General features: G+C 48.3%; 1 protein-coding gene across 3 annotated transcripts in view; it reads left to right on the forward strand.

Annotated features, from left to right (window-relative positions):
• Positions 1 to 17,501: 17,501 nt before the first annotated feature.
• The window catches only part of PTP4A2 (protein tyrosine phosphatase 4A2), a 30,820-nt gene continuing 27,073 nt past the window's right edge, over positions 17,502 to 21,248 (forward strand). For 2 of the 3 annotated variants that reach the window (XM_033227344.1, XM_033227345.1), the window contains exon 1: positions 17,725 to 17,869. The gene's annotated coding sequence lies outside the window, so the exon portion shown is untranslated. Of the gene's footprint in view, positions 17,870 to 21,248 lie in introns of all 3 variants that reach the window. The other variant, XM_033227342.1, reaches the window with a different exon arrangement.

Below are 21,248 nucleotides of genomic sequence, written 5' to 3' on the forward strand. Positions count from 1 at the left end.
GAGATCACCTGAGATCAGGAGTTCAAGACCAGCCTGGCCAACATGATGAAACCCCGTCTCTACTAAAAATACAAAAATTAACCGGATGTGGTAGCCCGTGCCTATAGTCCCAGCTACCCAAGAGGCTGATATTGGAGAATCACTTGAACCTGGGAAGTGGAGGTTTCAGTGAGCCGAGATCATGCCACTGCACTCCAGCCTGGGTGACAGAGTGAGATTCTGTCTCAAAAACAAAACAAAACAAAACAAAAGCAGCTATCATTTCATTGTATGCTGGTGCTATGTGGTTTACATATATATATATTCTCTTATCTAAGTCTAGAAACACCCTTATGTGTTGTGATTACCCTTTTACAAAGTAAGGAAACTGAGACTCAGAGACATGAAAGTTCAGAAGTCTCCCAGTCACTCAGCTGGGCATTGGAGAATTAGGCTGTGGTGGATCTAGGTCTGTCTTCTCTTTGCTTCATCATTATGTATTAATGAATGTCATTTTCTCAATCACAGTAATGCAGTTATTATTAGATTTGACTTACAAATGGGGAAACTGAGGCTTGGGAAAGAGAGCAGACTTGTCTGAGGTCAGAGTAAGTCTCAACACGTCTCACCCTTAATTTTGATGCCCTTATGCTGTGCTCTTACGGGCTTGCCAGAATGTTTGTAAGAGTCCTTCTCAACACAGCTGGGACTTCACACAGTTTCCCAGCTCCCCACGAGGTGACAGAACCAGCACCTGCCTCAGTGAAGTCACTTCTTGTCTTAGCTTGTGATCACCTCCTGAACCAACCTTCCCTCTGTACTGCTGGCTCTCAGGGGGCCAATTCCAGCTCTTCATAGTCATCTGTGTGTATCTGCTAGTGCCTGACCCAGAACAGGGGTTGTTGTTTTGTTTGTTTGTTTGTTTGTTTTTGAGACAGAGTCTCGCCCAGAAAGCTGCAGGCTGAAAAGCTAAGAGGCTCAGAAGCCGCAGACTTTTGGATGTCATCAACAGTTAAAAGTTTTAAAAATGAGGAGGGAGGCTGGGCGCGGTGGCTCAAGCCTGTAATCCCAGCACTTTGGGAGGCCGAGACGGGCGGATCACGAGGTCAGGAGATCGAGACCATCCTGGCTAACACGGTGAAACCCCGTCTCTACTAAAAAATACAAAAAACTATCCGGGCGAGGTGGCGGGCGCCTGTAGTCCCAGCTACTTGGGAGGCTGGGGCAGGAGAATGGCGTAAACCCAGGAGGCGGAGCTTGCAGTGAGCCGAGATCGCACCACTGCACTCCAGCCTGGGCGACAGAGCGAGACTCTGTCTCAACCAAAAAAAAAAAAAAAAAAATGAGGAGAGAGACCCAGATAAGGTTGCTAGCTTTTAGTCTGGCTAAATGAGAACATTAACACTCTCAGCCAGGCTGGAGTGCAGTGGCGCAATCATAGTGATCATAGCTCACTGCAACCTCCACCTCCCAGGTTCAAGCGAGTCTCATGCCTCAGCCTCCCGAGTAGCTGGACTTACAGGCATGCACCACCACGCCAGGATAATTTTTGTATTTTTAGTAGAGACAGGGTTTCACCATGATGGCCAGGCTGGTCTTTTTTTTTTTTTTTTTTTTTTTTTTTTGAGACGGAGTCTGGCTCTGTCGCCCGGGCTGGAGTGCGGTGGCCGGATCTCAGCTCACTGCAAGCTCCGCCTCCCGGGTTCACGCCATTCTCCTGCCTCAGCCTCCCGAGTAGCTGGGACTACAGGCGCCCGCCACCTCGCCAGGCTAGCTTTTTGTATTTTTTTTTAGTAGAGACGGGGTTTCACAGTGTTAGCCAGGATGGTCTCGATCTCCTGACCTCGTGATCCACCCGTCTCGGCCTCCCAAAGTGCTGGGATTACAGGCTTGAGCCACCGCGCCCGGCCTCAGGCTGGTCTTAAACTCCTGGCCTCAAGGGATTCACCTGCCTCGGCCTCCCAAAGTGTTGGAATTATAGGCGTGAGCCACTGGCCTCCAGGGGTTGTTTGAATGAAAAAAATAAAAAGGGATTCCTTGAGGAACTGAGATTTGAACCTAGGTCTGTTGGGCTCCACCTGAGCCATTTCCACTTCCTCTGCCTGCTATTGGCCTCCCTTCTCTAGAGACGCCTAGATGTGCAGGCTGAAAAGCTGGGGCAAGGCAGCATGCGAGCTGATTTAGAATCTTTCCCCTCCCCTTTCCTTTTTCAGAAGCCAAGGAGAAACATAAAAATGTGCCCTGAACCAGTCTCAACCCTGAAGTTAAGGAATGCAAAAGGTGAGGCATCACCATGGTAACCACAGTGGCAGGTGTGTTGGTGAATACTTTGTTTCTGTAGCATCCACAGGCAAGGCCTGCCCAGGGCCTGTCTAAGGGTTTGTGCTATCTGGCTACAGGGGAGCTGCATTTCATTCATTTTTCTTAATGGGACATTATGGGAGACTTTTGCTTTTCATTGCCTCCATTTTCTTATAAGTAGAAGGGGAGGAAAAAAAACCATTTTCCTTCCTTTCCCACCCACTCAGAGAAATGCCCGAAAAACACCAGCATTCCCATCAGAGGCTCTGCTGCCGCCGGTCATGAAACCCCATCATCACTTAAATTGCTCTATTTTAAAGGTTTGTGAAAACTGCACCAAATTGATTTTTCCCATATCACTTCTATCTGTTATTTCTGTGGTCTCTCTTCTTCATTGCTACATTTCCCCGGAGCAGGGGAGCAAATCTATATGGAAACTTGAAGGTACTCTTATGTGGTTTGGGAACCAAAAAATAAAAGTGTTTTAGAGGCTATCAGATTGTTGTCTTTCTGTTACTTACTCATGGACTTATGTATTTATTTTTACCCTGGGTCTGTTGAAAAGGATTTGGCTCACAGATTCTGAACTTAATTTAGCTTCAGGCCTTAATCACCGTTGAGCAGAGAATTTTATAATCACAGAGATGGAAAGAATCTTAGATGTCATCTGGCTCAGAAGTTCCCAGACTTTTGGATGTCATCGACAGTTAAAAGTTTTAAAAATGAGAAGGGAGACTCAGATATGGTTGCTAGCTTTTAGTTTGGTTAAATAAGGACATTAGAAAAAACACAACTATCATGTAGTACCACCACTGTTTCATAAAAAAAAGCACATTTTAATATTAAAAAAGGTAGGAAGGAATGGTATACATTTTTAGAATAAAATACTGTTCCTTAAACAATACATTTAGTAAATAATTCGCCCCTTTATACATATTTTTTTCTTTTTCCCACATACTAGCACCAGTCTGAGAATAGACGTTTGAGAACCATTCATCTTGTTTACTATCTCTGCCAGTATTTCTTGGAGATGGTATTTTGGCCTCTGCTTGGGTACCTTTGGTAGCTGGAGCACTCACTACCTTCCCTTTTTGGATAATTCAAGCTATTACTTCTTCTTCTTCTTTTTTTTTTTTTTTTCTTTTTTTGAGATGGAGTCTTGCTCTGTTGCCAGGCTGGAGTGCAGTGGCACGATCTCGGCTCACTGCAACCTCCGCCTCCCGGGTTCAAGCCATTCTCCTGCCTCAGCCTCCCAAGTAGCTGGGACTACAGGTGCGAGCCACCATGCTTGGCTAATTTTTCTTTTTTCTTTTGTATTTTAGTACAGATAGGGTTTTACCATGTTGGCCAGGATGGTCTCGATCTACTGACCTCATGATCCGCCCACCTCAGTCTCCCAAAGTGCTGGGATTACAGGTGTGAGCCACTGTGCCCGGCCTCAAGCTATTACTTCTTTCTCGTAGCCCTTCCCCTTCCTCTTCTCCTTCCCCTTCTCCTTCCCCTTCCCCTTCCCCTTCCCTTCCCTTTCCTTTCCTTTCCTTGCTTTTCCTTTCCTTCTTCAGGCGGGTTAGATGTCTCTTTTATGTGTTCCCTTATTTCCCCTGCAGGCAGTTACCACATTATTTATTTATTTATTTATTTATTTATTTATTTATTTATTTCAGAGATGGAGTCTCACTCTGTCACCAAGGTTGGAGTGCAGTGGTACAATCATAGCACACTGCAACCTCCATCTCCTGGGCTCAAGCAGTCCTGCCACCTCTACCTCCTAAGTAGCTGAGACCAAGGTGTGAGCCACAGCACTTGGCTAGTTAGCATTTTTGTAGTACTCATCTCATGATGTTGTAATTGCTGGTTGAGACATCCATCAGTTTCTAGACTGTCAACTTTTTGAGGGCAGGGTCTATGTCTGTTCACTGTTGGGGCCTCACACGTATTATATGGCAGAAGCTCATCAATAATTGTTGACTGAAGGAATGAGCTTCTATCCACTGAATTAATGGCATCATGAACAATGGCCATGAAATTGATATTTGTTTCATGTGTACTATATGCTAAGCATTTTATTCAAGTTTGATCAGGAACAGGCTTTTATGTCAGGACATTTGGAATAAGATGAAAATTATAGTTGATGAAGCATATTGTTTTAAAAGGAAGTTTCTCTGGGAATTTATCCTACAGAATTTCCCTAAAAGTGCTCCAAGATGTATCAGGATATATGTGCAAAAATGTCCACTGCAGTACTGCTTCCAATAGCAAAAAATTGGAAACAACCAGGATATTTACGAATAGGGAACCTGTTAAATTATAGTTCAGTTGGCTGGGCACAGTGGCTCAGGCCTGTAATCCCAGTACTTTGGGAGGCCAAGGTGGGTGGATCATGAGGTCAGGAGTTCGAGACCAGCCTGGCCAACATGGTGAAACCCCGCCTCTACTAAAAATACAAAAATTAGCCAGGCGTGGTGGCGTGCGCCTGTAATCCCAGCTACTTGGGAGGCTGTGGCAGTAGAATCGCTTGCACTTGGGAGGCAGAGGTTGCAGTGAGCTGAGATCACACCATTGCATTCCAGCTCTGGGCGACACAGCAAGACTCTGTCTGGGAAAAAAGAAAAAAGGGATAACAGTTCAGTCATACTGTGTAGGTAGCCTTTAAAAATAACAAGGTAGATTTAAACGTATTGACATGGAAAACTGTCCAAGGCGTACTGTTAAGGGAAATAATTCTACTTCTGTTAAACACACACATACATATAAGTACACAGAAAAAATGTGAATGTACAGAAAAAATCTGGAAGAACAATATAATCCAAATTGTTAATAGTGGTTCTTTGGCCGGGCACGGTAGCTCATGCCTGTAATCCCAGCACCTTGGGAGGCCGAGGAGGGTGGATCACCTGAGGTTGGGAGAGTTCGAGACCAGCCTGGCCAACATGGCAAAACCCTGCCTCTACTAAAAATACAAAAATTAGCCAGATGTGGTGGTGCATGCCTATAATCCCAGCTACTCGGGAGGCTAAGGAAGGAGAATTGCTTGAACCCAGGAGGCGGAGGTTGTGGTGAGCCGAGATCGTGCCACTGCGCTCCAACCTGGGCAACAAGAGTGAAACTCCTTCTCAAAAAAAAAAAAAAACAAAACACCAAACTGGTTCTTTTTCTGGATAGGAATACAGAAGACTTTTGCTTTATTAAGCATCCATCTCTGTAATTTAAAAACTGTGTGAGAGGCCGGGTGCGGTGGCTCAAGCCTGTAATCCCAGCACTTTGGGAGGCCGAGACGGGCGGATCACGAGGTCAGGAGATCGAGACCATCCTGGCTAATACGCTGAAACCCCGTCTCTACTAAAAATACAAAAACTAGCCGGGCGAGGTGGCTGGCGCCTGTAGTCCCAGCTACTCGGGAGGCTGAGGCAGGAGAATGGCGTAAACCCAGGAGGCAGAGCTTGCAGTGAGCTGAGATCTGGCCACTGCACTCCAGTCCGGGCGACAGAGCGAGACTCCGTCTCAAAAAAAAAAAAAAAAAAACTGTGTGAGAAGCGTGTCTTATTTTTTAGCAGCTTTATTAAAGTATAATTTACATGCCATAAAATGCATGTATCATCTTTACAGTGGTGGTGGACAGATTATTTATTTATTTATTTAAGACAGTCTTGCTCTGTTGCTCAGGCTCAAGTGCAGTGGCGTGATCTCCACTCACTGCAACCTCCAGGGTTCAAGTGATTCTTGTGACTCAGCCTCCCAAGAGGCTGGAATTACAGGCAAATCACCACCACGTCCGGCTAATTTTTGTATTTTTAGTAGAGACGGGGTTTTGCTATGTTGGCCAGGTTGGTCTCTAGTTCCTGGCCTCAAGCAATCCACCTACCTTGGCTTCCCAAAGTGCTGGGATTATAGGCATGAGCCACAGTGCCCGGTCAGGGTCAGATTTTTTTTTTTTTTTTTTTTTTTTTTGAGACGGAGTCTCGCTTTGTCGCCCAGGCTGGACTGCAGTGGCCAGATCTTGGCTCACTGTAAGTTCCGCCTCCCGGGTTCACGCCATTCTCCTGCCTCAGCCTCCCGAGTAGCTGGGACTACAGGCGCCCACCACCTCGCCCGGCTAGTTTTTTGTATTTTTTTAGTAGAGACGGGGTTTCACGGTGTTAGCCAGGATGGTCTTGATCTCCTGACCTCGTGATCCACCCGTCTCGGCCTCCCAAAGTGCTGGGATTACAGGCTTGAGCCACCGCGCCCGGCCCAGGGTCAGATTTTAAAAAACACAAATGGAAGGAAAGGTTTCTTTTCCTTTCTTTCTTTCTTTCTTTCTTTCTTTCTTTTTTCTTTTTGAGATGGAGTCTCACTCTGTTGCTCAGGTTGGAGTGCAATGGCATGATTTCGGCTCACTGCAACCTCTGCCTCCTGGGTTCAAGCAATTCTCTGCCTCAGCCTCCCAAGTAGCTGGGATTACAGGCACCTGCCACCATGCCCCACTAAGTTTTGTATTTTTAGTACAGATGGGTTTCATCATCTTGGCCAGGCTGGTCTCAAACTTCTGACTTCGTGATCCACTTGCCTTGGCCTCCCAAAGTCCTGGGATTACAGGCGTGAGCCACTGGGCCCAGCCAGAAGGAAAGGTTTCTATGCAAGCACGGTAGCTCACGCCTGTAATCCCAGCACTTTGAGAAGCCAAGGTGGGAGGATTGCTTGAGCCCAGGAGTTTGAGATGGAAAGGGTTCTGACATTGAGGCTAATCTAATCGTTTGTCCCTTTTGCCTGCCCTTCTGTTTCTTTCCCCATAATAGTTTTCCCTCAGCCCCTTCTCAGACCCTCAATATCCCTGAGTGGCCTAAAAACTCTTTTTCTAGGCCAGGCACAGTGGCTCATGCCTGTAATCCCAGCACTTCGGGAGGCTGAGGCAGGCAGATCACCTGAGATCAGGAGTTTGAGACGAGGCTGGCCAAAATGGCAAAACCCCATCTCTGCTAAAAACACAAAAATTAGCCAGGCGTGGTGGCAGGCACCTGTAATCTCAGCTACTGGGGAGGCTGAGTTGGGAGAATCGCTTGAACCTGGGAGGCGGAGGTTACAGTGAGCCGAGATCACGCCATTTTACTCTAGCCCTGGGAGACAAGAACAAAACACTGTGTAAAAACAAAAACCAAAAAAACAAAAACAAAAACACCACCTCTTTTTTTTTTGTATGTGTGCCTATAAAAGGAGGGGTTCCACTAGATGACTTCTAAGGTCCTTTCAGGTACTAATTGGGGTGAGTTGATAGTCCTGGTCTCTCTCCTACTAAAACTTGTTCTTAGGAAGGATCTGGTAAATTTTTTTTTTTTTTTTGTATTATTAGTAGAGACGGGGGTTCACCACATTGGCCAGGCTAGTCTCGAACTCCTGACCTCTGGTGATCCTCTTGCCTCCGCCTCCCAAAGTGCTGGGATTACAGGTATGAGCCACTATGCTTGGCCAGGATCTGGTAATCTCATTCTCATTACATGAAAATAGCTGATGAGGCCCAGTTTATTTTTCTCTCTTGTGATGTTTGCATTTTAACAAAAGATGAACTATCATTTTTGGCTTCAAACCAAGAAGGAAACCTCCAACTGTGCAGTTGCTATACATATAGGGGTAAGGGATATGTTTGAGTGGGCAGGACAACCTTTTCAGCATCCTTGAAAACACAGCAGCAGATAGGAAGTTTGGATCATTAATGTGGAGATAGGAAGGTACTCAAGGTTGCCACTAGGTAAAATGGGACCCACTATGGGTGGGAAAGTCAAAATTTTGGCCATCGCAATTGGCAGAATTAAGAAAGCTGTGGACCATTGGGGAAGCAGTCCTCTCAACTTCACATATGACCTTAATTGCCCCGTTTAAGCTAGTACTTTGAAGTTTCAGTGTGTAGAAACATTATCACCGGTCAGATAGCATATATTAAACATTTATACAGGCACAGATAATCTAAGTTACTCTGGAAGAGGTTGATAACATGAAAAGAGTTCTCACTGTTAGACCAACATCCAGAATGTGGTGGATTGTAACCACATTCTTATTAGGAGAGGCAGACACACAGTGGTTGAGGAAGTGGGGCCCTGGAAACATATTTGCTGGGTTCAAATCCTCCTGGCTCTGTCATATACTACCAGTTGGGTGACCTTGGTCAAGTGGCTTCACTGTTATTTATCTCAGTTTCTCCACGAAATGGGAATAACATGGTAATACTAGAAATAGTGATGTAAAATGGGGATAACGACAATTCCCAACCTTCAGGATTATGAAAGTTAAATTAGTTAAAACATATCAAGTGCTTAGAACAGTGCCTGGCACAGCCGGGCATGGTGGTTCACACCTGTAATCCCAGCACTTTGGGAGGCCGAGGCGGGTGGATCACCTGAGATTGGGAGTTCGAGATCAGCCTGACCAACATGGAGAAACCCCGTCTCTACTAAAAATACAAAATTAGCTGGGCCTGGTGGCGCATGCCTGTAATCCCAGATACTCGGGAGGCTGAGCAGGAGAATCGCTTGAACCTGGGAGGCAGCGGTTGCGGTGAGCTGAGATCGCGCCATTGCACTTCAGCCTGGGCAATAAGAGCGAAACTCTGTCTCAAAAAAACAAAACAAAACAAAACAAAAACAAAAACAGTGCCTGACACATAGTAAGTGCTCAATAAATGTCAGCTATGAACATCATTACCTCTTAATCCCTTTGTTGTGTAGGTAGACTTGCTGCTTCACTTCCAACAGCTCTAGCTTCAGTTATTAATAACTCCTTTTCTATTTTCCAACTGCCAAATGGGGAAGCTGAGTCACAGGGTATCAGAGAATGCTGTGAAGGGAACCCAGAAGGCAGGGCAGCGCCAGAGGTTCAAGTGCAGTAGGCCCTCCATATTTCTGAATTCAACCAACCAGGGATAAAAAATATTCAGGAAAAAAAAAATAGCATCTGCACTAAACATGTACTTTTTTCTTGTCATCATTCTGTAAACAATACAGTGTAACAACTACATAACATTTACACTGTATTAGGTATAAGTAATCTAGAGACGATTTAAAGTATACGAGAGACAGGATGTGTGTAGGTTATATGCAAAGACTATACCATTTTTTTTTTTTTTTTTGAGACGGAGTCTCGCTCTGTCGCCCAGGCTGGAGTGCAGTGGCCGGATCTCAGCTCACTGCAAGCTCCGCCTCCCAGGTTCATGCCATTCTCCTGCCTCAGCCTCCCGAGTAGCTGGGACTACAGGCGCCCGCCACCTCGCCCGGCTAGTTTTTTGTATTTTTTAGTAGAGACAGGGTTTCACCGTGTTAGCCAGGATGGTCTCGATCTCCTGACCTCGTGATCCACCTGTCTCGGCCTCCCAAAGTGCTGGGATTACAGGCTTGAGCCACCGCGCCCGGCCCATTTTATATTTTTTATTTTATTTTTTAGACTGAGTCTAGCTCTATCATCCAGGCTGCAGTGCAGTGGCACGATCTCAGCTCACTGCAACCTCTGCCTCCCGGGTTCAAGCTAAGATTCCAGTGCCTCAGCCTCCCGATTAGCTCGGATTACAGGTGCCCGCCACCATGCCCGGCTAATTTTTGTATTTTTTTTGTAGACACGTGGGTTTCATCAACTTGGCCAGGCTGGTCTCGAACTCCTGACTTCAAGTGATCCTCCCGCCTCGGCCCCCCAAAGTGCTGGGATTACAGGCATGAACCACAGCGCCCGGCCCATTTTATACTTTATAACAGGGACTTGATTATTCGCAGATTTTGGGATCCGCAGGGGTCCTGGAACCAATCAATCCCCCACAGACAGGGAATGACCTACGGGCCTGCAGTCCCCCTGCTGATGCTCAGCGAGGCCCCGAGGAGCTCCCCGTCCCCGCCAGGCCTCCGCTGCCCCATGTGAAAGATGAACTAAGGAGGCTGAGCCACGTTTCTCAACTTTTCCCTCTCCTTCGTTGCCAGTTCCCGAAGTCGTTTTCTTCTCTGGCCGAAATCCAGTCCCACTTGACGGCGGTGGAGCTGGGGATCGTGACTGTGGATCGGCCCCGGGAAGGATCCCGCGGAGGCCGCCGCCCTCCCGTCCACTCAGGCCCCAGCCGAAGCTTTCCAGCTCCCGCCGGCACCGGGACAGCGAACCCCTCGGCCCGCGGACCCACGCCCCGAGCGAGCCTTGACTTCTCCCGGAATTCACAGCTTCACTCCCTCCCCTCCCCCAAAGGCGGACGCAGGGGAAGCTCTAGTGCCTGAAGAGGCCACAGAGTGCGAACTGGAGCGTCTCAGGGTACGACACCAGGGCTTCCTGCACAAGCGGATAGGCCAGGGGCGGGGGATTCCTGCAAACAGCTGGAACCGGCGCCCTGCCCCCTCCGCCCCGCCCCTGCAAAAGAGGGCTGTAAAATTCCGGAAGAGAGATTAGAGGCAGGGGATGGGTGGGGCGGCGAATAGTACATTCCTTCCTCCCCCTGCCTCCTCCTACCGGGTTATCACTCTGGGAGGGTTGAGTCGTCTCTTGGCCTTCTCTTGGCCGGTGCACTGGCAGCGTCCAGACATGGGGCTTGAAACCTCCCATGCTCATCTGAACTTTGTGGAGCCTGGGTCGCTTATTTCGCAGCTCATGACTCCATCTGGTTTCGGGCTTGGAAATTTTCGTTGTTACTTGCAACTGGGTCTTTTCAACTGGGTCTTTTCCATAAGAGTGCGTCATAGGTCTGTCTGTGCGTTTGTTAGTAGTTCCTATTTATTGAGCGAACTTTGCAATGGAGGCATACTTTATTTAGTGTTAGAGGGAAGGAACCTGAAGGTTCAGACAGGCTGTGAAACCTCAAGGCCACACAGTGGCAGAGCCAGGAATCAACTCAGCGATTGGTTCCACACATTTCCCATCACATCCTGCTGCTTCCTTTGTTTCAGGTCTTTAAAAGGCAAGACTTATTTGTTAGGGGGTAGGGAAGTAACATTTATGGGCCACTTCCCACTGTGCCAGCTACTTTAAATATATTGTCTTTAATCACTTAATTTGTCACAACACTTCAAGACAGATGTGATCACCATGCCCATATTACAGATGAGGAAAACTTTAGAGGTGAGAAGTTTAAGCGCCAGAGCAGGGATTCCTGTACAGTCATATTGCAAGGCCTGTGCTCTTTCTGAAACCATAGTTAATGTCTGCATAGTGCTTGACAGTTTACAAAGCAAAGTATTTTCAAGGTCTTCATTTTAGAGCTATCATCCTATTTCATAGATGAAGAGAAAGGTTCATTTGTGAAGTTACAACATCTGTTCAAGGTCACAAAGCTAATGGTAAATTGCAGAAACTGTAATTTTGAAATCAACTGCAGAACTGGTGGTATCAAGGCTCATTTAATTTATTCATTGCATGGTGCCAAGTACCAACCTAAATAATACTAGCTAACATTTATTGAATACTTAACATGTGTTCAATACATGAGTTATACACATTAAGACCTTTAGTCCTCAAAAAACCTTTTTTTTTTTTGAGACGGAGTCTCGCTCTGTCACCCAGCCTGGAGTGCAGTGGCACGACTTGGCTCACTGCAACCTCTGTCTTCCAGATTCAAGCAATTCTCCTGCCTCAGCCTCCCGAGTAGCTGAGATTACAGGCATGCGCCACCACGCCCAGCTAATTTTGTGTTTTTAGTAAAGACGGGGTTTCACCATATAGGCCAGGCTGGTCTCGAACTCCCGACCTTGTGATCCGCCCGCCTCAGCCTCTCAAAGTGCTGGGATTACAGGAGTGAGCCACCATGCCCAGCTTAAAAAACCTTTTTTTTTTTTTTTTTGAGGTTTACCTTTTCCATTTTACAGATGGGGAATAGAGACTCAGGCAGATGAAATAACCCCCCAAGTCTACATACACAACAACAAAATGCAATGCAAAGATGCCAGATGAATTAGTGTAAAATCCCAGGGTGGGAACCAGTCACCTGTTCCCAACCTCTGTCTAAACCACTTTTCTGAGGGCTTCAGTTTCTTTGCCACATGATCATGACTTTTTTTCTTTTCTTTTCTGAGCCAGAGTCTCGCCTGTCACCCAGGCTGGAGTGCAATGGTGCAATCTCAGCTCACTGCAACCTCTGCCTCCCGGGTTCAAGCGATTCTTCCAACTCAGCCTCTCGAGTAGCTGGGATTACAGGTGTTCACCACCACGCCCAGTGAATTTTGTTTTGTATTTTTAGCAGAGACGGGGTTTCGCCATGTTGGCCAAGCTGGTCTTGAACTCCTGGCCTCAGGTGATCCGCCCGCCTCGGCCTCCCAAAGTGCTGGGATTACAGGCATAAGCCACTGTGCCCGACAGACCATTACTTGTTTTTCTAACCCCTGTATGTGGTGGGCCCACATAGCTCCTGCTCTCAAGGAGCTAACGCTCTGTAAAATCAGCCAAGAGTACTGCCAGCTTGCCCCCACAGGGGCACTGGAAAGATTAATCAGCAAATGGCACTTGGAATGCTTCAGCAAAAGCACTGGATAAACTCAGAGCACTTATGCGTGAAACTCACTGCTAGGGGTGGTTCCTGCTGTAATAAGGTACCTGCAGCCCAGTTCCTGATCTGTTTGAGATGTGGAGGGAGTCAGACCACGTTACAGCCTTCTGTGGGAAGCCATTTGGATGTCAGGGGTGAGAGCATCTCTCTGCTGTCAGGGGGAGAGGGGGTAAGAGAATGTGGCAGTGGTGTCATGGGTTAGGACCTTTTCTGTCTCAGAGGCAGATATTTCACAAGGGGTTCCAGCTTATTCTGAGGACACCAGTTATTGACTGAAGTCAGAAACAAATATCATGATTATTTGGGCTTCAGAGGCAGACAAACCTGGGCTGAATCCTGTTTCTGTCATTTCGTCTCTCTGAGCCTCTGGTTCCTTTTTTCTTTCTTTCTTTTTTTTTTTTGACGGAGTCTCACTCTGTTGCCCAGGCTGGAGTGCAGTGGCATGATCTCAGCTCAGCTCACTGCAATCTCCGCCTCCCAGGTTCAAGTGATTCTCTTGCCTCAGCCTCCTAAGTAGCTGGGTTTACAGGCGCATGCCACCACGCCTGGCTAATTTTTGTATTTTTAGTGGAAACGAGGTTTCACCATGTTGGTCAGGCTGTTCTCGAACTCCTGACCTCGTGATCCACCTGCCTTGGCCTCCCAAAGTGTTGGGATACAGGCGTGAGCCACTGCGGCCGGCCTTTTTTTTCTGAGATAGAGTCTGGCTCTGTTGCCCAGGCTGGAGTGCAGTGTCTCAATCTCGGTTCACTACAACCTCTGCCTCCCAGGTTCAAGTGATTCTCCTGCCTCAACCTCCCACGTAGCTGGGACTACAGGCATGTGCCACCATTTCCGGCTAATTTTTGTATTTTTAGTAGAGATGGGTTTTCACTATGTTGGCCAGGCTGGTCTCAAACTCCTGACCTCATGATCCGCCTGCCTTGGCCTCCCAAAGTGCTGGGATTACAGGTGTGAACCACCGCGCCTGACCGATTCTCTTTTTTAATGGGGGTAATAGTACCTTCCTAATAGGGTCATTTTGAATCATAAACTTGATAATAGATTTTATTTTATTATTTATTTATTTATTTATTTTGAGACGGAGTCTCACTCTGTCCACCAGGCTGGAGTGCAGTGGCGCGATCTCGGCTCACTGCAAGCTCCGCCTCCCGGGTTCACGCCATTCTCCTGCCTCTGCCTCCCTAGTAGCTGGGACTACAGGCGCCTGCCACCGCGCCCGGCTAATTTTTTGTATTTTTTTTAGTAGAGACGGGGTTTCACTGTGGTCTCGATCTCCTGACCTTGTGATCCGCCCGCCTCGGCCTCCCAAAGTGCTGGGATTACAGGCGTGAGCCACCACGCCCGGCCAATATTTATTTATTTTGAGATGGAGTTTTGCTCTTGTTGCCCAGGCTAGAGTGAAGTGGCGCGATCTCAGCTCACTGCAACCTCCGCCTTCTGGTTTCAAGTGATTCTCCTGCCTCAGCCTCCTGAGTACCTGGGATTATAGACGCCTACCACCACCCTTGGCTAATTTTTGTATTTTTAGTAGAGATGGGGTGGCCTCAAACTCCTGACCTCAGGTGATCCACCTGCCTCGGCCTCCCAAAGTGTTGGGATTACAGGCATGAGCCACTGTGCTGGGCCTTGATAACATTTTAAAACATTTCAGTCAGGACTTGGAAAAGAGGAGATGCTTAATAAAAGGTAACAATGGCTGGGTATAGTGGTTCATGCCTATAATCCCAACACTTTGGGAGGCCAAGGTGGGAAGATTGCTTGAACCCAGGAGTTCAAGACCAGCCTAGGCAACATGGCAAGACCTCCATCTCTACAAAAATAAAAAAAAAAATTAGCTGGGCATGGTGGCATGGGCCCATGGTCCCACCTACTTGGGAGGCTGAGGTGGGAGGATTGAGCCTAGGAGGTTGAGGCTGCAGTGAGCCATGTTTGCACTACTGCATTCCCTCCTGGGTGACAAAGTGAGACCCTGTCTTAAAAAAAAAAAGAGGCCGGGCGCGGTGGCTCAAGCCTGTAATCCCAGCACTTTGGGAGGCTGAGACGGGCGGATCACGAGGTCAGGAGATCGAGACCATCCTGGCTAACACGATGAAACCCCGTCTCTACTAAAAAATACAAAAAACTAGCCGGGCGAGGTGGCGGGCGCCTGTAGTCCCAGCTACTCCGGAGGCTGAGGCAGGAGAATGGCGTAAACCCGGGAGGCGGAGCTTGCAGTGAGCTGAGATCCGGCCACTGCACTCCAGCCCGGGCGACAGAGCGAGACTCCGTCTCAAAAAAAAAAAAAGAAAGGCTGGGCGCAGTGGCTCACACCTGTAATCCCAGCACTTTCAGAGGCTGAGTGGGCGGATCACGAGGTCAGGAGATCGAGACCATCCTGGCTAACACGGTGAAACCCTGTCTCTACTAAAAATACAAAAAATTAGCCGGGCGTGGTGGCGGGCGCCTGTAGTCTCAGCCACTCGGGAGGCTGAGGCAGGAGAATGGTGTAAACCCAGGAGGTGCTTGCAGCGAACCGAGATCGCACTACTGCACTCCAGCCTGTGTGACAGAGTGAGACTCTGTCTCAAAAAAAAAAAAAAGGGGGTAAATGTTACGATTATTGGAGCCATTATTCTTATCCTTATGTTGTTAATGTTGTTATTACACTATTTTATTTCAGGGCCAGAAGGAGAGCTAGGTGGAGGGGAGTGTCATTCACTTGGTCAAACAATCTACTAGATGAAAACAAACAAGCAAACAATCTGCTAGACTGCCCCAAATAGATCCATCTAAGCAGGGGAGAGTCTGAAAACAGGCAATTACAGTATTATGTTAAGTGCTATGGTAGAGGATTGCACAAGGTGTTTTGTAACTTTATCGGAAGAATCAATAACTCATAGACGCAGCAAAAGTTTTGCAGAGGAGGTAGCTGTTTGTTTCAAATCAGTCTGTGTTTCCAGGAAGTAGAAAATACTGCTTGCTGGAGGCAGACAATGCAAGTGAGCCCAGTCTGTGCTTCTCACCCAAGGGCCTTACTACTGATCTGCAGCCCCTCTTGCTCCTTAAGGCCTCTCTCAACTCCCACACAGCCCTGCTAACCAGCTTTGCCCTAGAATACCCCCTCCTGGGCCACCTGCTGGTGGTGAACATCCTGGACTCTGCCGTGTGGCTTGATGCGGCTGAGTCATAAGACCTTTCATTTTACTGCTAAGCTCTAATGGAAGCCTTCTGGTCAGTAGCAATGCCCCAAGTCTACCTTGTGGGGAAGGTCTAATGATGACAGATTACTGCTTCTCCCCGCAGGGCTGGATGAGCATGGATGTGGTGGTGAGGTAGGGGAGAAACACCCACGGGGGCATCTTCATTTCTTCCTAGATAGGCACCAGTTCTGGGCAAGCAAGACTTCCCAGGGGTGGACAGAAAGAACAGACCCTCCCCAACCCGCAATTCTCGGGGGGGAGACATCACCCTTCTTCCCAAGCCAGCCTCCAATGCCGCACTTTGCCTGCCATTTGGCCATGGCCCAAACCAGCCTCCCAGCTCGCTAGTGACCACATTTTCCAAATCAAAACTCAGGACGCATGATCTGACAAAGAATTTCTGGCTAGCTTCCAAATGCAAGAGGCAAAAACCTTTCCCCTTGAGAATCTCTATGATAATCTGTGTCGTTAAAGGTGACATTAAGTCGGAAACCTTGAAATTCAGGGTCTCCTCTTTCTCAAGCGTTTTGTTTTCCTTTTTTGAGACAGAGTCCCGCTCTGTCGCCCAGGTTGGAGTGCAGTGGCGTGACCTTTGCTCACTGCTACCTCCACCTCCTGGGTTCAAGCGATTCTCCTGCCTCAACCTCCCGAGTAGCTGGGATTACAGGTGCGCACCACCATGCCCGGCTAATTTTGTATTTTTAGTAGAGACAGGGTTCCACTATGTTGGCCAGGCTGGTCTCGAACTCCTGACCTAGTGATCTGCCCGCCTCGGCCTCCCAGAGTGCTGGGATTAGAGGCATGAGCCACCGCGCCCGGCCTTTCTCAAGCGTTTTCATACGTTATCATCCATCGTGAAAGAGCCCATGAGGTTGTTGATTATTATTTCCACTTTATAGTTGATAATACTTGGAGAGAGGGAATCACTTGCCCAAGATCCTACATCCTGAAAGTCTGAATTTTGGCTTGTCAGGGACAGTTCTTAGGATGTGTGTGTGTCTTGTGGGCAGAGCCGGGGGTGGCGTATTAATATCCTCCACGAAGATGCACACGCCATTTATTTGGGGCCTCAGGAAGAGCAGCCAAGAACTGAGCTGCCCAGGTTCCCACTTCTGAGTTGGAAATCCCCAAGCACAGGACTTGGTGGCTACCCTGTCCCATCAGGATCTGACCCCAGGCCTGACGGCCGAGGAGCGAAAAAGAACTCTTCGACCTTGCGGGTCACACTTCGACTGCAGGCCCTCGACCCAGCCCAGGTGCGGATGGGCGGGGCGCAGCGTGGGCGAACGATTCCCCAGGCCACGTTCTGCCTTTCCCTCCCCGGTCACATGGACTCGCCTTCCGTAGCCCGGAGTGCGGAGCGGAACGAACCACCAGGAGGAGGAGCGGGGGGAGGCGCCCAGGGCAGTGGGTCAGCGCCCCGCGGGGCAGGTGGGCGGGCCCAACCGCCCGCGAGCCGGCCGGCCAGCCAGTCAGCGAACGCGGAGGGCGGGTCAGCTGCCCCTTGAGCCGCGCCCCGCAGCGCCCCCTGAGGGGCGGCGGCGGGAGCTGGTTCCGGCTGCGCGCGCAGCGGTGGTGGCGGCGGCGCGATCGGCCGGGCTGTAACCGTCGTCCGTCCGTGAGCGGCTGGAGCGGCAGCGGCGGCCGGGCACGGCGCGAGGCGACGCCACAGGGCAGCGGCGGCAGCGGGGGCAGCGGCGGCAGCAGGAGACGCAGCGGCGACCGCAGCAGCAGCAGCAAGACGGACTCGTGGAGACGCGCCGCAGCCGCCGCCGCCGGGCCGGGCCGGGTGTCGCGCGCCGAGGCTGGGGGGGAGTCGTCGCCGCCGCCGCCACCGCTACCGCCGCCGCCGCCGCCGCCGAGGTGACTGAGGAGAGAGGCGCCTCCTCGCTCCCGCCGCCGCCGGACTTCAATGCCCAGTCCCCAGCTCGCCAGCGTGAGTGCGCCCCTCCCGGGCGGCCCCCGCGCCGGCGCCGGGGGCCTCGGGGAAGGGGAGGGCGGGAGGCGCCGCAGCCATTAGTACAGGCCGGAGACACGTCCCCGGAAGGAGGGCCGGGCCGGGGCGGGGGAGCGAGGGTGGGTGAGCGAGGCGCGGGCTCGTGTATGTGGAAGGGGGAGAGCTGTGCGAGCGTGGGGGAGAGTGTGAGTTGGTGAGGGAGGGCGTGTGAGTGGGGGACAGGGCTGAGTGTCGGTGCGAGAAGGTGGGGGGAGTGGGAGCGGGTCGGGGGGCAGTGTCGATGTTGGGGGAGTGTGGGTGAAGGCGGGGGAGGGTATGGGTGTGCGGGGAGTGTGTGGGCATGAGGGGTGGGGGTACATGAGTGAGAAGTGGGGGAGGAGAGAGTTGAGAGTGTGATAGAGAGCGGGTGAGTGTAGGGGGAGAACATGGTGTGTGTCGGTGAGAAGGTGCGTGTCAGAGGCGGGAGTGTGGCAGGGTGTGCCGGCGTGTGTCCAGTGTGTGAGCAGGCATCCTGGAGGCCCTTCCCCTTCGTCTTTGTGTGTGGCGATAGTGAACCGTGGTGTGTTGGGTTAGGGAGTTCTTTCCGGGAGCATCTTGTCCCTGGGTCCTCAGGTTCAAGTATGAGGAAAGGGGGTATAAGTTTCTCCTAGTGGGACTATGATCTTCTGGCTCTGGCATTTTAATTTTTTTTCCCCCAGAAAAGATGTGGTGTGTTTTTTTTTTTGTTGTTGTTCTATACGTTTTTTTCTCCCACGTTTCATGACTTCAAAGTAAATTTTCAAATTTGTCAAGGATGCCATCCTATCCTAGTCTGGGGTCCTTGAGAGCTAACGAAAAGAATTTTGTTTGTTGCCCAAGATCCTACACTCTGGCCTGTAGAGTGTTCAGGAGCATAAACTTTTGTAAAGTACTGCTGGTTTTTCAGGTGAAGAGTATCTTATTGTTAGGTAAATTAAACTGTAGGCTAGTTTATTATTTCCTGGAATTTGTCAAGAAATTAGCAGTGACCCACAGTTCTAGTGTCACTGTAGGCATTCAGCAAATGTTTGTCTGGAGTCACCAAACTACAACCACTGCTGAGTTGGAATATGGTACTTGCTGTCATGCTCTGTAACAGAGTAGTTTCAGAGGGAAGTGAGTGAAGTTATGCCTTGCCGAATGTGCAAAAGGAAGTTAAGGATGCAGAATGACACATTATCAGGGCTTCAGAATCACTTGCCAGCACACCATTGTATTGGTGAAGATGGTGAGAAGTTGTTTGCTGGTATTCTGATCTTGGCGTTTTTAAGTTTCATAATGAATGGACAAATTATTGACATAGACTTTTCCCATTCTTGAGTTGTAAAAGTAGGGATTCTTGATGAAGAGTAGTACCTCGATAGGGATTTTACACTTTGATATAATATTAAAAATGATGTTATCTTAAAAATAATTGTCTCTTAGAAGTTGATAGTTTTTCAGTATAAGCAAAAAGTGGTATGGTCCTTTTGTTTTTGGTTTTGTTTTTTGAGATGGAGTCTCACTCTGTTGCCCAGGCTTCCCAGGTTCAAGTAATCTCCCGCCTCAGCCTCCCAAGTGGCTGAGAATACAAGTGTGCGCCACCACACCCAGCTAATTTTCATATTTTTAGTAGAGACGGGGTTTCACCTTGTTGGCCAGGCTGGTCTCGAACTCCTGACCGCCACTGATTCACCTGCCTTGGCCTCCCAAAGTGCTAGGATTAACAGGCGCGAGGTGGTCCTTGATCGTGAACATAATAGAATTACAGGCAAAATCATTGATGTGTAATTAAAGTTAGAAATTACATTTTTTGGCTGAGCGAGGTGGCTCACGCCTGTAATCCTAGCACTTTGGGAGACTGAGGCAGGAGGATCGATTGAGCCCAGGAGTTCAAGACCAGCCTGGGCAACATGGTGACTCCATTTCTACAGAACATACCAAAGTTAGGCATGGTAGTATGTGCCGGTAGTTCCAGCTATCCTGGAGGCTGAGGTGAGAGGAACTTGTGAGTTCAGGAAGTCAAGGCTGCGGTGAGCCAGTGAGACCCTCTCTCAAAAAAATAAGAAAGAAATAGTAAATAGTATTGTGACTATTCAGTGAGGGAAGGAATTAATTAGTGTTAATTGCCTACTGTGCTACAGGTGCTTTTTATATTCATTTAATTCTCACAACTACAAGAACGGTGGTATCTTCATTTGCATCCATTTGGCTTATTTTGAACCACTTCTGTTTGCCCGGCACTAGGGATACAGCGATGAGCTCCCATGGATTTACAGTGGTGAGAAGAAGAGATACAGAAACTCAAAAGGTTAAGTAACTTGTCCCAGGTCACACAGATAATAAGAATTAGTGCTGGATTAAAAATCCAGGTCTTTGACTCCAAAGCCGTTGATTTTTCCAATACATCATACTGCTTTCTCAATAGCTCGTCTTACATTGAGGTTTCTCATCCACATGATGACCTAGCAGCTTGTACTTAGGAGAGCTGTTGAAACTAATGGAGAAGGCTGGAGGCAAGGGGATCATTTAGGAGATGCTGACTGGAGGCTCTTTGGGGCCTAAGCTAGGCTTTTATGTGGGAGGAGATGCTGCCTTGAAACTCTCTTGGGGTGTGTGCTTTGAGACAGTTTTTATGAGGCACCTGGGATATGTCTGCGTGAGAGAAGTCTGGTTAAAGAAATGCAACAGCCTTTTATGTTTTATTTTTTGGAAAAAAGAGAATATATTTATTGGGGCCAAGAGTGAACTAGAACTTAACCACCATATGAAAGTTTCTCTGTTGAGCCATGTGGGACACTTAAATCAGAATAAGTGAGAATACACATGTGAAAGCATTTTGTTAATTATAAATTGAACTACAGATTCAAAGTATTATTGTCACTAAGATCTTTCTACTAAGGCAACAGATTTTGTAGCTGGAAAAGGCTGGCATTTTCAAACACCTTTATAGATGAAAAATAGTTTCGAACTGCTGAACGGGGTATTTTCTGACTCAGAACAGCAAAAGTCAGGCCACTCCCTCTGAGTCAGTCAAGTAATATTTAATTTGAACAAACCAAATTTATAGGCAGAAACCATTTACAACATCATTGAACTTTGTAGCACTGGGAAGAGTAAATGTTTGAATACTTTTGTGTGTAGCTTTGAAAAAACATAGTATCAGAGCCCCATATATAGTTGACTTGAAAAAAATTTCAAACAAGGTAAATTGGATTTATTTTCTTAAGAATTAACTTTTATTCATTTTGTCCGATAAAGGTAGTATTTCCTTATGCAGTAATTAAGGAACACTTTACAATTTTCAGACACAAAGTTGAAATTTAGTACGGATTTATTTTACAGGATTTGCATATACTTT

This window comes from Trachypithecus francoisi, unplaced genomic scaffold, assembly GCF_009764315.1.
Source record: "Trachypithecus francoisi isolate TF-2019V2 unplaced genomic scaffold, Tfra_2.0 Lachesis_group12, whole genome shotgun sequence".
Classification (NCBI taxonomy): Eukaryota; Metazoa; Chordata; class Mammalia; order Primates; family Cercopithecidae; genus Trachypithecus; species Trachypithecus francoisi.